At 44.0% G+C, this 12,021-nt stretch overlaps 1 protein-coding gene across 1 annotated transcript in view; it reads left to right on the plus strand.

The window, feature by feature from the left end:
- Positions 1 to 12,021, plus strand: part of PPP1R9A (protein phosphatase 1 regulatory subunit 9A) — a 295,498-nt gene that overhangs the window by 260,003 nt on the left and 23,474 nt on the right. The gene's annotated exons all lie outside the window — the stretch shown is intronic.

The raw sequence follows: 12,021 nt of genomic DNA on the forward strand, positions 1-12,021 counted from the left end.
AAAATCTCTTTAAAAGACTTGTCCACAGTAGCTGCTTTCATCTTATGACTTCTTGTGACAGATTAATGATGGCCACCGATACTTTGACACTCCTCCCATTGAGAAGTGGGTAAAGAATCCTTCCCCATGCCCTGACCAGTTTGGCTCGGTGGATAGAGCGTCGGCCTGCAGACTGAAGGGTCCCAGGTTCGATTCCAGTCAGGGGCATGTACCTTGGTTGCAGGCACATCCCCAGTAGGGAGTGTGCAGGAGGCAGCTGATCGATGTTTCTCTCTCATCGATGTTTCTAACTCTCTATCCCTCTCCCTTCCTCTCTGTAAAAAATCAATAAAATATATTAAAAAACAAAAACAAAAAAAACAAAACAAAAAAAAAAAAGAATCCTTCCCTTCAAGTTGGTGCTGATTCTGTGAATGCTTGGATTCATAAAATAGAGTGGTACTGTTTACTAGTAAGTGTAAAGGCACAGTCTTGGATACTGGCAGCTTCTACCTCCTGTCACTTGGAACACTTGCTCTTTAACTTTGAGCGTCTGTGTAATAAATCTGACCACCCCACTGGACTGTCTTTGTGAAAGTCCCTGAAGATAGCAAAGGCCAGCCTTCTAGCCAGGTCTAAGGCAACAGACATGTACATGAGAGAAGCCTTCTTGGACACTCCAGACTAGTCCAGCCACCAACTGAATACCACTGATGCACCTCAGTTGACATGTGGAGCAGAAGAATGGGTCTGCTGAGCCCTGCCCAAATTCTTTGCTCATTGTTTAGAAGCATCAAAAAATGATTGTTTGGTTTAGCAACTAACCTTAGGGAATAGCTCTAATTTCCCATTCTTTACTTAACCTATTCTAATATAGCTTGTGTTCCTTTCACTTATCTGTAGAATTTGCTCATACTAAATTGCCCATATATGCATCTATGTTATAAAATCCAGTGGTTTCTTCTCTGCTGTAATTGTATTTAACTTATAACCACATTGGGCACAGATCACCACTCCCTTTAAAACAAAACAAAACAGCCCTAGCTGGTTTGGCTCAGTGGATAGAGCATCAGCCTGAGGACTGAAGGGTCCCAGGTTCAATTTCAGTCAAGGACACATGCCCAGGTTGCGGGCTCAGTCCCCAGTGGGGGGCATGCAGGAGGCAGCTGATCAATGATTCGCATCATTGATGTTTCTGTCTCTCTCTTCCTCTCCCTCTCTGAAATCAATCAAAATATTTTTTAAAAAACAACAACAAATAAACACCTTTCCTTTCTGGTATTCTGTGATCCCATCCTCTCCCAGTGTTTCTCCTACCTTGTTGGTCTTCTTTGCAGGGTCCTCCTTTCTCTGACCTTTAAATGATGAAGCCCTAGGGCTGGTTCTGAGATGTTTTCTCTTTACACATTCTCCCTCAAGGAGATCTCATCAATTCCAGTGGCAATTTAAATGCCATCAGGATGCTGGAGTTCCTAAAATGTACACTTTTAGCTCAAGCCCCTTACTGTGTCTTTAACAAATCATCCTTAATCTCTCTAGCATGCCCTCTCCCAACAACCTTTGACATTTTTCCATTGTTTTCATTACTTATTGTTTCTGAAATCATCTTATTAATTTGTGACCTGTGGAATAGAAATTGATTGAAGTTTGTCTTGTTTCACCCTATGACCCCAAGGCATAGAAAAGACCCTGACCAAGAGTGATCCCTTATTAGGCATTTAATGATGGTTGCCTGGTGAACACTCACTTTGTATTCATTGACTGGCTGCCTGGTTGACATTACCACTGGGGATGTCTCATAGTCTCTTAAAAATGTGTCCAAAGCAGAACTCTTGACGCCCCCGCCCCCATCCCAAAAGGTTATATTTTCTAAACTCTCCACGCTTCAGTAAATGGCACCACTACTACCCAGTTTCTCAAATCCAAAATCTAGACATCTTCATCCATTCCTTTCTCTCAAATCTTCTTGCGCCAAATAAATCAGTCAGTCCCATGGGTTCCACTTCTGTATTAATTATCTATTGCTGCACAACAATTAAGTCAAAACCTAGCTGTTAAAAACAACAGGCATTGTTATTTCATGGTTTCTGTGGATACCTCTGGCTCAAGGTTAAGGTCTCTCAGGAGCTGGCAGCCAGAGCAATGAGAGTTAATTTTATGTGTTAAATTGACTGGGTTAGGGATTTCTAGATAGCTGGTACATTACTTTTGGGAGTGTCTGTGAAAGTCTTTTCAAAAGAATTAGCATTTGAATCAGCAGATTGACTAAAGATCAACCTTCATCAAAGTGGCTAGAATCATCCAATCCTTTGAGGGCCTGAAAGGAACAAGAAGGTGGAAAAAGGAGGAATTCCCTCTCTTTACTTGAGCTGAGATATTCATCTTCTTTTGCACTTGGACGTGGAAGCTTCTGGTTATTTGGACTTCGGGACTTAACATCAGCATATTTTATAATTTATGCAATGATTTTTTAACAGGATGATAAATTGAATTTCATTACAGTTATAAATTTTCTGTTCATCAAAATAACATGATTGAGAAGGTGAAAAGACTCACCAAAAAGTAGAAGAATATATTTTTAATACAGATATCCACAAAAGACTCATGCCTACAAATCAATAAGAAAAATAATGTCAACCAAAATTTTTAAAAGGCCAAAAGTTGAACATTCATTGCACAAAAGAAGACTCCAAATGGCCAGTAAGCATAGGAAAAGGTGTTTAATTCCATTAGTCATCTGAGGGTTGCTAAATTTCACAATGAGATATTTCTACATACCCATAAGAATAGTTAATTTAAAAGAAAAAAAGAAAAACTGATACTAGTAATTGTTGGCCAGGAAGTAGAACAACTAGAACTCCCCAGCATTATGGGTGAGAGCACATGTTGGTCCAGCCACTTTGGAAAACTGCTTAACAGTACCTACTCAAGCTGCACATATGTATGCCCCATTAGCCAGTAATTCTAATTCTGCACATATTTCCAACAGAAATGGTTATATATGTGCATTAAAATACATAGTACAAGGAAGTTCATTAGCCCTGAGTTCATAATATTGAAAAAAAATACAATAAATGTTCATCAATAGTAGAATAGAAATAGAAATTGTGGTATATTCATACAAGGAAATGCTATACAGAATAAATGAAAAAGAATGAACTACTGCAGCATGCTAACTGGAGGCTTACTAACAATGGCTTATTTATTGCTCATGCTACTTACTACATGTCCACTGAAGGTTGGCTGCAGCTTTGTTGCCTATCATCACCAGACCAGGATCCAGTCTGGCACACAGACTATACCTAGAATATTACCAGTTTGGGGGCAAAGAGAAACAGTAAAATACATACCAACTCTTAAATTTCTACCTGGAAATGGCATATGTTACTTCCAATAACGTATCATTGGCTAAACTAAGCTCTAAGGCCACTCTTAAGTTCAAGAGCATAGAGATGTATCCTCGGCCCACTGAGAGCAGCATGCCAAAGAGAGAACCAGGGTGTTTGGGCAATAGTTGTCCAACCTACCATAGAAGTTGAGAAAATTGACTATCTGGCTTCTCTCCTAGGCAAATAGAAATCATGCTGAATGTCTGTGTCTAGTGTCTTAGAAGTAGATGCTGAGAGAATTTCAGAAGCACATAATTTAATGAGCAAGTGCCTATCAGAAAAAAATCCTGGAAAGAAGTGAGGGCAGCAAGATAAAGATAAGGAAAGGATGACCATATTTAAATGTGTTAATGACAGAGTACATCTTCTGACTTTATTATTTCCACTAATTATGTATGTATTGTGTGTTTGTGTGACTTTCCTATATAATAAAGAGGTTATATGCAAATTAACCTTCACACCCTCACAAGATGGCTGCCTATGACCAGGCCAGAAGGGGGGTTAGTGAGGGACGACCAAATGACTAAACAGCAGGCTGCATGGGGCAACCTGGCTGGCAGGGGGATTGTGAGGGGCAACCAGGCCAGCAAGGGGGGCAGTTGGGGGCAATCATGCTGGCAGAGGGGGGCAATTGGGGGCGACTAGGTTGGCAGGGGAGGCAGTAAGAGGCGACCAGGCTGGCAGGGGGGAACCTGCAGTTGGGGGTGACCAGGCCAGCAGGGGGGACATTTGGGGGGCAATTAGGCTGGCAGGGGGGCAGTGAGGGGCAACCAGGCCAGCAGGTGGGGCAGTAAGGGGTGAACAGGTCGGCAGGGGTGGCACAGTTAGGAGCAACCAGGCAGGCAGGGCAGGAATAGTTGGGGGTATCCTGGCTGGCAGCGGGAGGCAGTTAGGGGCAACCAGGCTGGCACGCAGAGGCAGCGAGGGGCGATCAGGCTGGCAGGGGGCGGGGGGCAGTTAGGGGTTACCAGGCAGGCAGGCAGGTGAGCAATTAGGAGCCAGTGGTCCAGGATTGTGAGAGGGATTCTGGATTGGAGAGGGTGCAGGCTGGGCTGAGGGGACACCCCACCCCCGCATGAATTTCATGCACTGGGCCTCTAGTTAGTATATAATATGATTGCTTTGAATATCAGTAGGCTTCTCATAGAATTCATTCAAGAGTAGCTTATTTTCCAAAAGATCTTCATTTACATTCTACCCACAAACAATCTTCAGATTCATTGCAGAAACCACTATTTTTTTTTTCTGGAATAGAAATTGCTAACAGTCCACAGAATGTTCCGTCTGTTCTTCATTTAGGTTTTACTTCTTAATGGAATCAATGACATTCTGCAGGTTTATATGATTCAGCTAAACTGTTTGAAACCACAGGATTCCTCTGTGGGCAATGCCTGGAGTTCAGTGAACACAATTTTGAGGTAAGTATTTATTTCACCCGATCCCAAGTCATCCCTGATGGACTGAGCTTTTTATGCTATGCCTCTTCTAGACAGTATCAAGCTGAGTGTTAAAAGTTCCCATTGCATTCTCTGCTCCTACTTAAGCACATTCTTCTTGGTTTTCCTCAATTGGATAACTTGCCTTTGACTGTGCTAATTATGGTCTTTCACATTTCCAATAAATTGCTTTTCCTCATTGCATGGGAAAATAAATTGCAGCAAAAGGTAAGTGATATGTTTTCTTGCTATAGACAAATGCCTACAGTATTGTGACAATATGAACACAGTACATCAATAATAGCAAGGGTGCACCAGGTGTTCTACGATGGTGTGGTGGAGTCACTAAATCAGCACTTTCCACCTCTTTTCCAATATCCTTTGGGTGCAGTGTTTTAAAACACTGGCTACATATTAGAATGGTATAGGGAAATTTTATAAAATACCCATGCCCTGAAACCCAACTGGGCTGGAGGTGGTGGGACTCCATTTTTCTAGTGCCTTCCTGCCCTAAGAGGTAGAAACTAGAACTTATATTTCCACAAATCTCTTGAAGCCACAATACAGCATGCAATTGTGTGTCTAAAAATCAGAATGGCTTGAGCAGCACTAAAATTTGAAACTAATTGAGGGGAGAGGCAGTATTGCAAGTGTGATTTGCTAATATGGACCTTGGTACAGACATGGCTCTGAACCCTATGGTGCTTATGATTCCTTGAGCTCTGGTCTTACCTCTCGTGGCTGCAACTATCTACGCTCTTACCAACCATGCACAAGGTTCCTTATATACCCCCCTCGCATCAACACTTGGTAATATCTAGCCCAGTGGTTCTCAACCTGTGGGTCGTGACCCTTTTGGCAGTCGAACAACCCTTTCACAGGGGTCGCCTAAGACCATCCTGCATATCAGATATTTACATTACGATTCATAACAGTAGCAACATTACAGTTATGAAGTAGCAACGAAAATAATTTTATGGTTGGGTCACAACATGAGGAACTGTATTTAAAGGGCCAGAAGATTGAGAACCACTGATATAGCCTTTTAATTTCTGCTAGTCAAATAGATTTAAAGTGATTTAAGAGTGCTGTTTTAATTGACACTTCTCTGATTACTAATGACTCTCAGCATCTTTTTCTGTGCTTAATTCCCTCACCTCCTTCTGTAAATTATCTCTTATTCCTTGGGTTTACTATCTCAATTTTGTTATTCAATCCTCTTGAATTTGGATAGACTTTGCCTGTGTCCCAATATGTAGTCTATCTTTGAAAATGTCCCATGTGCACTTGAGAGGAATGTATATTCTGTAGTTTTGGGGTGGAATGTTCTAAAGATGTTGATTAAGTTCATCTGATGTAGTGAGTTGTTTAGGATTGAATTTTCTTTGCTAATTTTTTGTATAGAGGATTTATCCAGTGATGTTAATGGGTTATTACAGTCTCCTACTATGATTGTATTGCTATCAATCTCTTTCCTGATAACTTCCAGAAGTTTTTTATGTATTTGGGAGCTCCTGCATTGGGCGCATAAATGTTTACTAGAGTTATATCCTCTTGTTGTATTGATGCCTTTAGAATTATGAAGTAGCCTTCCTTGTCTCTAGTTATAGTCTTCCCTTTGAGGTCTATTTTGTCAGATATAAGTATTGCTACCCCTGCTTTTTTTTTTTTTTCATTTCCATTTGCCTGATAGATATTTTTCTATCCCTTCACTTTCAGTCTGTGTGAGTCCCTTGTTCTGATATGGGTTTCCTGTAGACAGCATATATATGGGTCATGTTTTCTTATCCATTCAGTCACTCAATGTCTTTTGATTGGAGCATTTCATCCATTTATGCTTAATGTTATTTTTTTTAAAATATATTTTATTGATTTCTTACAGAGAGGAAGGGAGAGAGATAGAGAGTTAGAAACATCAATGAGAGAGAAACATCGATCAGCCGCCTCCTGCACACCTCCCACTGGGGATGTGCCCGCAACCAAGGTACATGCCCTTGCCCGGAATCGAACCCGGGACCCTTCAGTCCGCAGGCCGACGCTCCATCCTCTGAGCCAAACCGGTTTCGGCTTAATGTTATTATTGATAGATACTTGTTTGTAGCCATTTCTGTACTTTATGCCTGTGTTCCTTCCTTCCCTTCTATTTCTTCTTTTTATAGCAATCCCTTTAGCATTTCTTGCATCACTGGCTTGGTAGTGATAAACTCAGCCTGTTTTTGTCTGCAAAGCTCCTGATTTCCCCTTCAATTTTGATTGATAGTCTTGCTGGTTAGAATATTCTTGGATTCAGTCCCTTGCTTTGCATCACTTTGTATACTTCCTTCCATTCCCTTCTAGCTTGATGTGGTTCTGATGAGAAATCATTTGATAATCTGATGGGGAGTCCTTTTTAGGAAACTCTCTGTCTCTCTCTTGCAACCTTTAAGATTCTCTCTTTGTCGTTAATATTTGCCATCATTATTATGATGTGTCTTAGTGTGGATCTTTTGAGATTCATCTTGCTTGGGACGCTCTATATTTGTGTACCTTTTTTCTTCCCCATATTAGGGAAGTTTTCTGTCATTATTTCTTCAAATAGATTCTCTAGTCCTTGCTGCTCTTCTTGTCCTTCTGGCACTCCTGTTTATACGTATGTTACTTCATTTTGTGTTGTCCCAAAGCTCCCTTAGGCTCTTCTACTTTTTAATTTTTTTCTCCAGTTGCTGTTCAGATTGGGCTTGTTTCTCTACCTTATCTTCTAACTCACTAATTCTGTTCTCTGCTTCTTCTAGTCTACTGTTGAAACCTTCCATGATGTTTTTGATTGTTGATTTTCTTGTCCATCCGGTTTATGAACTGTACAACCATTACTCTGAATTCTTTTTCTGTCATGTTGCATGCCTCTGTTTCACTTATTTCCTTTCTTGGCAATTCTTATTTTTCTTTCCTCTGGGGCTTGTTTCGTTGTTTCCCCATTCTAACTATCACCAAAAGGTCCAATCACCAAGTTGTGGGCACCTGGGCCATGTGCAGTGGGAGCTTTGTGCCACCTAAGTGTCACTGAAGAGCTCTGACACCAAGACGTGTGGATGCTGTGGGTCTGTGGGAGCCACGCTTGCCCAGGATCAGTGTCACTGGCGCTGAGTGTGGCCTCATGTGTGCACCTAGAATCAGGAACCCCACCTGCGCCATGCTGAAAAAAAGACCCTGCTGTTGTGTGCCAAAAATCAGAGTCCTGTAGCTCATGCCAGGAGTCAGTGTCCCCCTGTGCCTGCGCTGAGAATCAAGTATTGGAGTTTCTGTCTCTGGGTGCAACCTCATGCCAAGAATCAGAGTCCCTGTGTGTGCATGTACTGAGAATTAGAATCACTGGTTCTTAGTGTGCGTGTACTTGGAATCAGGGATCCCGTGAGCAGGTGATGAGAAACAGAGTCAAGTCACTGGTGCTCAGTGCTGCCTCTTGCATGGAGAATGATGGTCCCTGGTCTGCTTGGGGGATCGGGTTGCACAGCCGCCCTGTGTTGGTGGGAGGTCCACTCCTGTGCTGTGAGAGACAGACTTTCGTGTGTCCTCACCCAGAGTCAAAGTCAGGTGGCACAGCTGCCTTGTGTGGGCCTGGGGTCTGGTCGTGTGAGTGTGTGCTGCAAGGAACAGATTCCCTATGTCTGTGTGCCCAGGCTCAAATTCAGCACAGCCTCCCTGTGTGGGTGTGGGGTCTGGTCACACGGGTGTGCACTGCAGGAAACAAATTCCCCGTGTCCGTGCACCCAGTCTCAAATCCAGGTAGTGCTGCTGCTGCTGTGTGTGGGCAGGAGACCTGCTTGTGTGTAGAGGGTCTGGTAGTTACTATGCTGCTGCTGCAGGCCGGTAGGGAGGGGAATGGGCTCTGTGACTCACAGAAATCTGCGGCCTGGATGCCTGGAGTCTTGGTGTTCATGGGTCTGCGGATATGGTCTCAGGTCGTTTACCTGAGTGGCTGTAGGGTCCTGGTTTGCATCTGAGACTAGATTGGGTGGTGGTGAGGCTAGGATCCTAGTCTCAAACTGTTCTGTTCTTCAAGATGGTGTGGTTTCTGTGCTGGCGGTGTCCTCCCCAGAGTGTTTGCGTTGGCAGCAGGATTTCACCATCTAAGACTGCCCAGTTTGGCAGCCCCCTGGAAGACCTGCAGGACCTAACTGTCCCTAGCTCACACACACACACACACACACACACACACACACACACACTACACACATCCACACACTCCTCTATCGCTCCCTTACTCTCTCACACACTCTCCCTCCCTACCTTCTTGCCGGTTGTCATCTTTTTCTTCCTTCCTAAACCATTTTTATTATTAGGCATATCCCTGCCCTTCATTTTATTTTTTGAAGATGACTTATCTTTTACATGTCCACGAAAAATCTATTGTGAGATATATCATATATACCTTAAGGTTTATAAAATACATATGTGCAGTTATGGAGTTACTAGAGGCCCAGTGCATGGATTCGTGCACTGGTGGGGTCCCTCGGCTTGGCCTGTGCCCTCTCACAATACGAGACCCCTCAGAGGATGTGGGATAGCCAGTTTTAGCCCGACCCCTGTATGCCCGACCCCTGTATGCCCGATCCAGACAGGAGGGAGCCCGATCCTGTGCATTGAGCATCTGTCCCCTGGTGGTCAGTGCGCTTCACAGCGACCAGTCGGCTGGTCATTCAGTTGTTCAGTCGCTTAGGCTTTCATATATATAGACTAGAGGCCTAATGCACAGGTTTGTGCACTGGTGGGGGTCCCTTGGCCTGGCCTGTGGGGATCAGTGGATCTCTGCACCGCCACAGCCCAGCCATACTTGCCAGCTCATCGGGCTCCAGCCCGCTGTCCACATTGATCCCGCACAGTACTAAGTAGTGTGCGAAGCAGCAGGCGGCTGGGGAGGAGCCTGAGCCTGGGCGGGGGCGCCACACCGCTCCCGCTCATCCTGGCCCCACTACACCTGCGGCTGCCTCTGCTCAGCAGGCTCGCTGCTGCTCCACTGCAATTTCCGTGCGCCCATCCTAGGGAGATACCAGCATGCCCATGACTGCGCAGCCGCTACTTGTCATCACAGCCTTGCTCCTCGCGCAGGCTCACACCCAGTCAGTTCCGAACTGGGACTGGGTTCTGATCCTGGTCCCAGTTTGGATGGGGGAGGGGTGTGCAGAGGGAGTGTCTGCAGGAGAGGCTCACAAAGCCACAGCTGCGCTCACTAGCTGTGAGCCCGATGCCCGTTGGTCAGCTGAGGGGCACTCCTGCTGTGGGAGTGCACTGACCATCAGGGGGCAGCTCCCGAGTTGAGTGTCTGCCCCTTGGTGGTCAGTGCGTATCGTAGCTACTTGTCAGTTGTCCAGTCATCTGGTCACTTAGTCTTTTATATATATAGACTAGAGGCCTGTTGCACAAAAAGATGCACGCAATAGGCTTTCCCTTCCCTGGCTTCCAGTACCGGTTTTCCTCCGGCACCCGGGACCCAGGCCCTCGCTCCGGCTGGAGCCACCTTCAAGCCTTCGCTGCCCCGCCTGGCCGCCCCAAGCTGGGTCGCACACGGGACGACTGCAGCCCTGGGTCGCAGATAGCAGTCTCGGATGGCAGCAGGGCAGGCAGGATGGCGCTGTCCCACCCTGTCTGCAGTATTCAAATTAGTCACCATCTTTGTTGGTGGTTAATTTGCATATCGTGCTGATTAGCCAATGGGAGGCGTCACAAAGGTATGGTCAATTACCATGTTTATCTATTATTAGATAGGATTATAAAGGAAATATTGATGTAAGCCACAATCTAGGTCAGCAAATGTAATATTGCCAGTATACCAGAAGTTTCCCATGTACCTTGCCCTGACCACAGTCACCATCTTCCCTAGAGGCAACCACTATCCTATCCTAACTTATGTGATAACTATTGCCTCCCTACTCTCTCTAACTTAACCACCTATCCATGTGTCCTCAAACAACACTGTCTAATTTTGCCTGTTTTGGATTTCTCCCCAAGTAAAATTATACACATGTACTCATTTTTGTTTACTTTAGCTCATTATTATTTGTTAAATTTATACATGTCATTGCATGTAGCTCTAGCTGTGGTATACATTACTGTACAGTATTTCATTGTATGAATTAACTACAAGTTATTTATCCATTTTAACTTTATCAACACCTGATTGTCTCTTGTTTTTAGTTTCGTTCAATGTGAACATTTTTAAATTACTAACTCCATTTCTTTAGTGGTCTTAGAATTGTAATGATTTCCAAACTCTTCTTGAGTCATTTTAAGAAGCAATGGTTGTAGACACTAGCTACTTACCCAAATCCCTCCTTTCTGGGCACAAGGCTACTCAGATAAACTAAATTTCCCAGCCTCCCTTCTAATTAGGTATAGCCATATGACTATGCTTGTATTAATAGAATATCAGTGGAAGCAATATTCTATATTCTTTATGCCACTTTATTTGGGGTCACTTTGTTACAGTAGCTTAGTGTGACCTTAAAAATATAGGATTTGAACTTAGAAGTGGGATTCTAAAAATGACATCAAATAGGTGGTTAGATTAGAATTGAGGAAACATATATCACAGGTTGCACAGTTTTTGTGAGCAAAATAGAAATGGCAAGTTTTTAAATGTAACCTAGCTTCAGACATCACACATCGTTTCTACTGTATTCTATTATTTACACAGGACAGCCATACTTGATGTGGAAGGGAGATATAGAAGGGAATGAGTACCAGGAAGTAAGAATCCTTGGGGCATCTTGGTGGCGTCTACCACATTGATTTTTGTTCTTATCTTTTCTATTCTTCACCTCCCTCCCCCTTTCAGCTCAACCACCCCTAATCATTACCCTCGTGTTCACACCCACATCTCTGATGATTTAAACAGAAAGATTGGGGAAGGGAAGACAGTAAGTCATCAAAATGCAGCATTTATTGTGAGGGCAATCCCTGTCCTGCCCAAGACAAGTGAGAAAAGAGGCTCAAGATAATCACATAAAGATTGGAGTGTCTACATGAAGAGGAACCCCAGTGCCTTGTGACTTTTCTAGGCCCTTCCTGTGAAAGCCCACACTGGCCCCTCAGCAATCAGATCCCCCAAGTCCCCTGCCCAATGGGTCCTGGATTGGAGAGGGTGCAGGCTGGGCTGAGGGAACTGCTTCCCCCCTCCCCCCCACGCACAAATTTCGTGCACCGGGCCTCTAGTTCTATGATAAAACTTATGTGAATGGCCT

This window comes from Myotis yumanensis, unplaced genomic scaffold (genome assembly GCF_028538775.1).
Source record: "Myotis yumanensis isolate MYYU_CA2020_CCGP unplaced genomic scaffold, mMyoYum1.0.hap1 SCAF_9, whole genome shotgun sequence".
Taxonomy (NCBI): Eukaryota; Metazoa; Chordata; class Mammalia; order Chiroptera; family Vespertilionidae; genus Myotis; species Myotis yumanensis.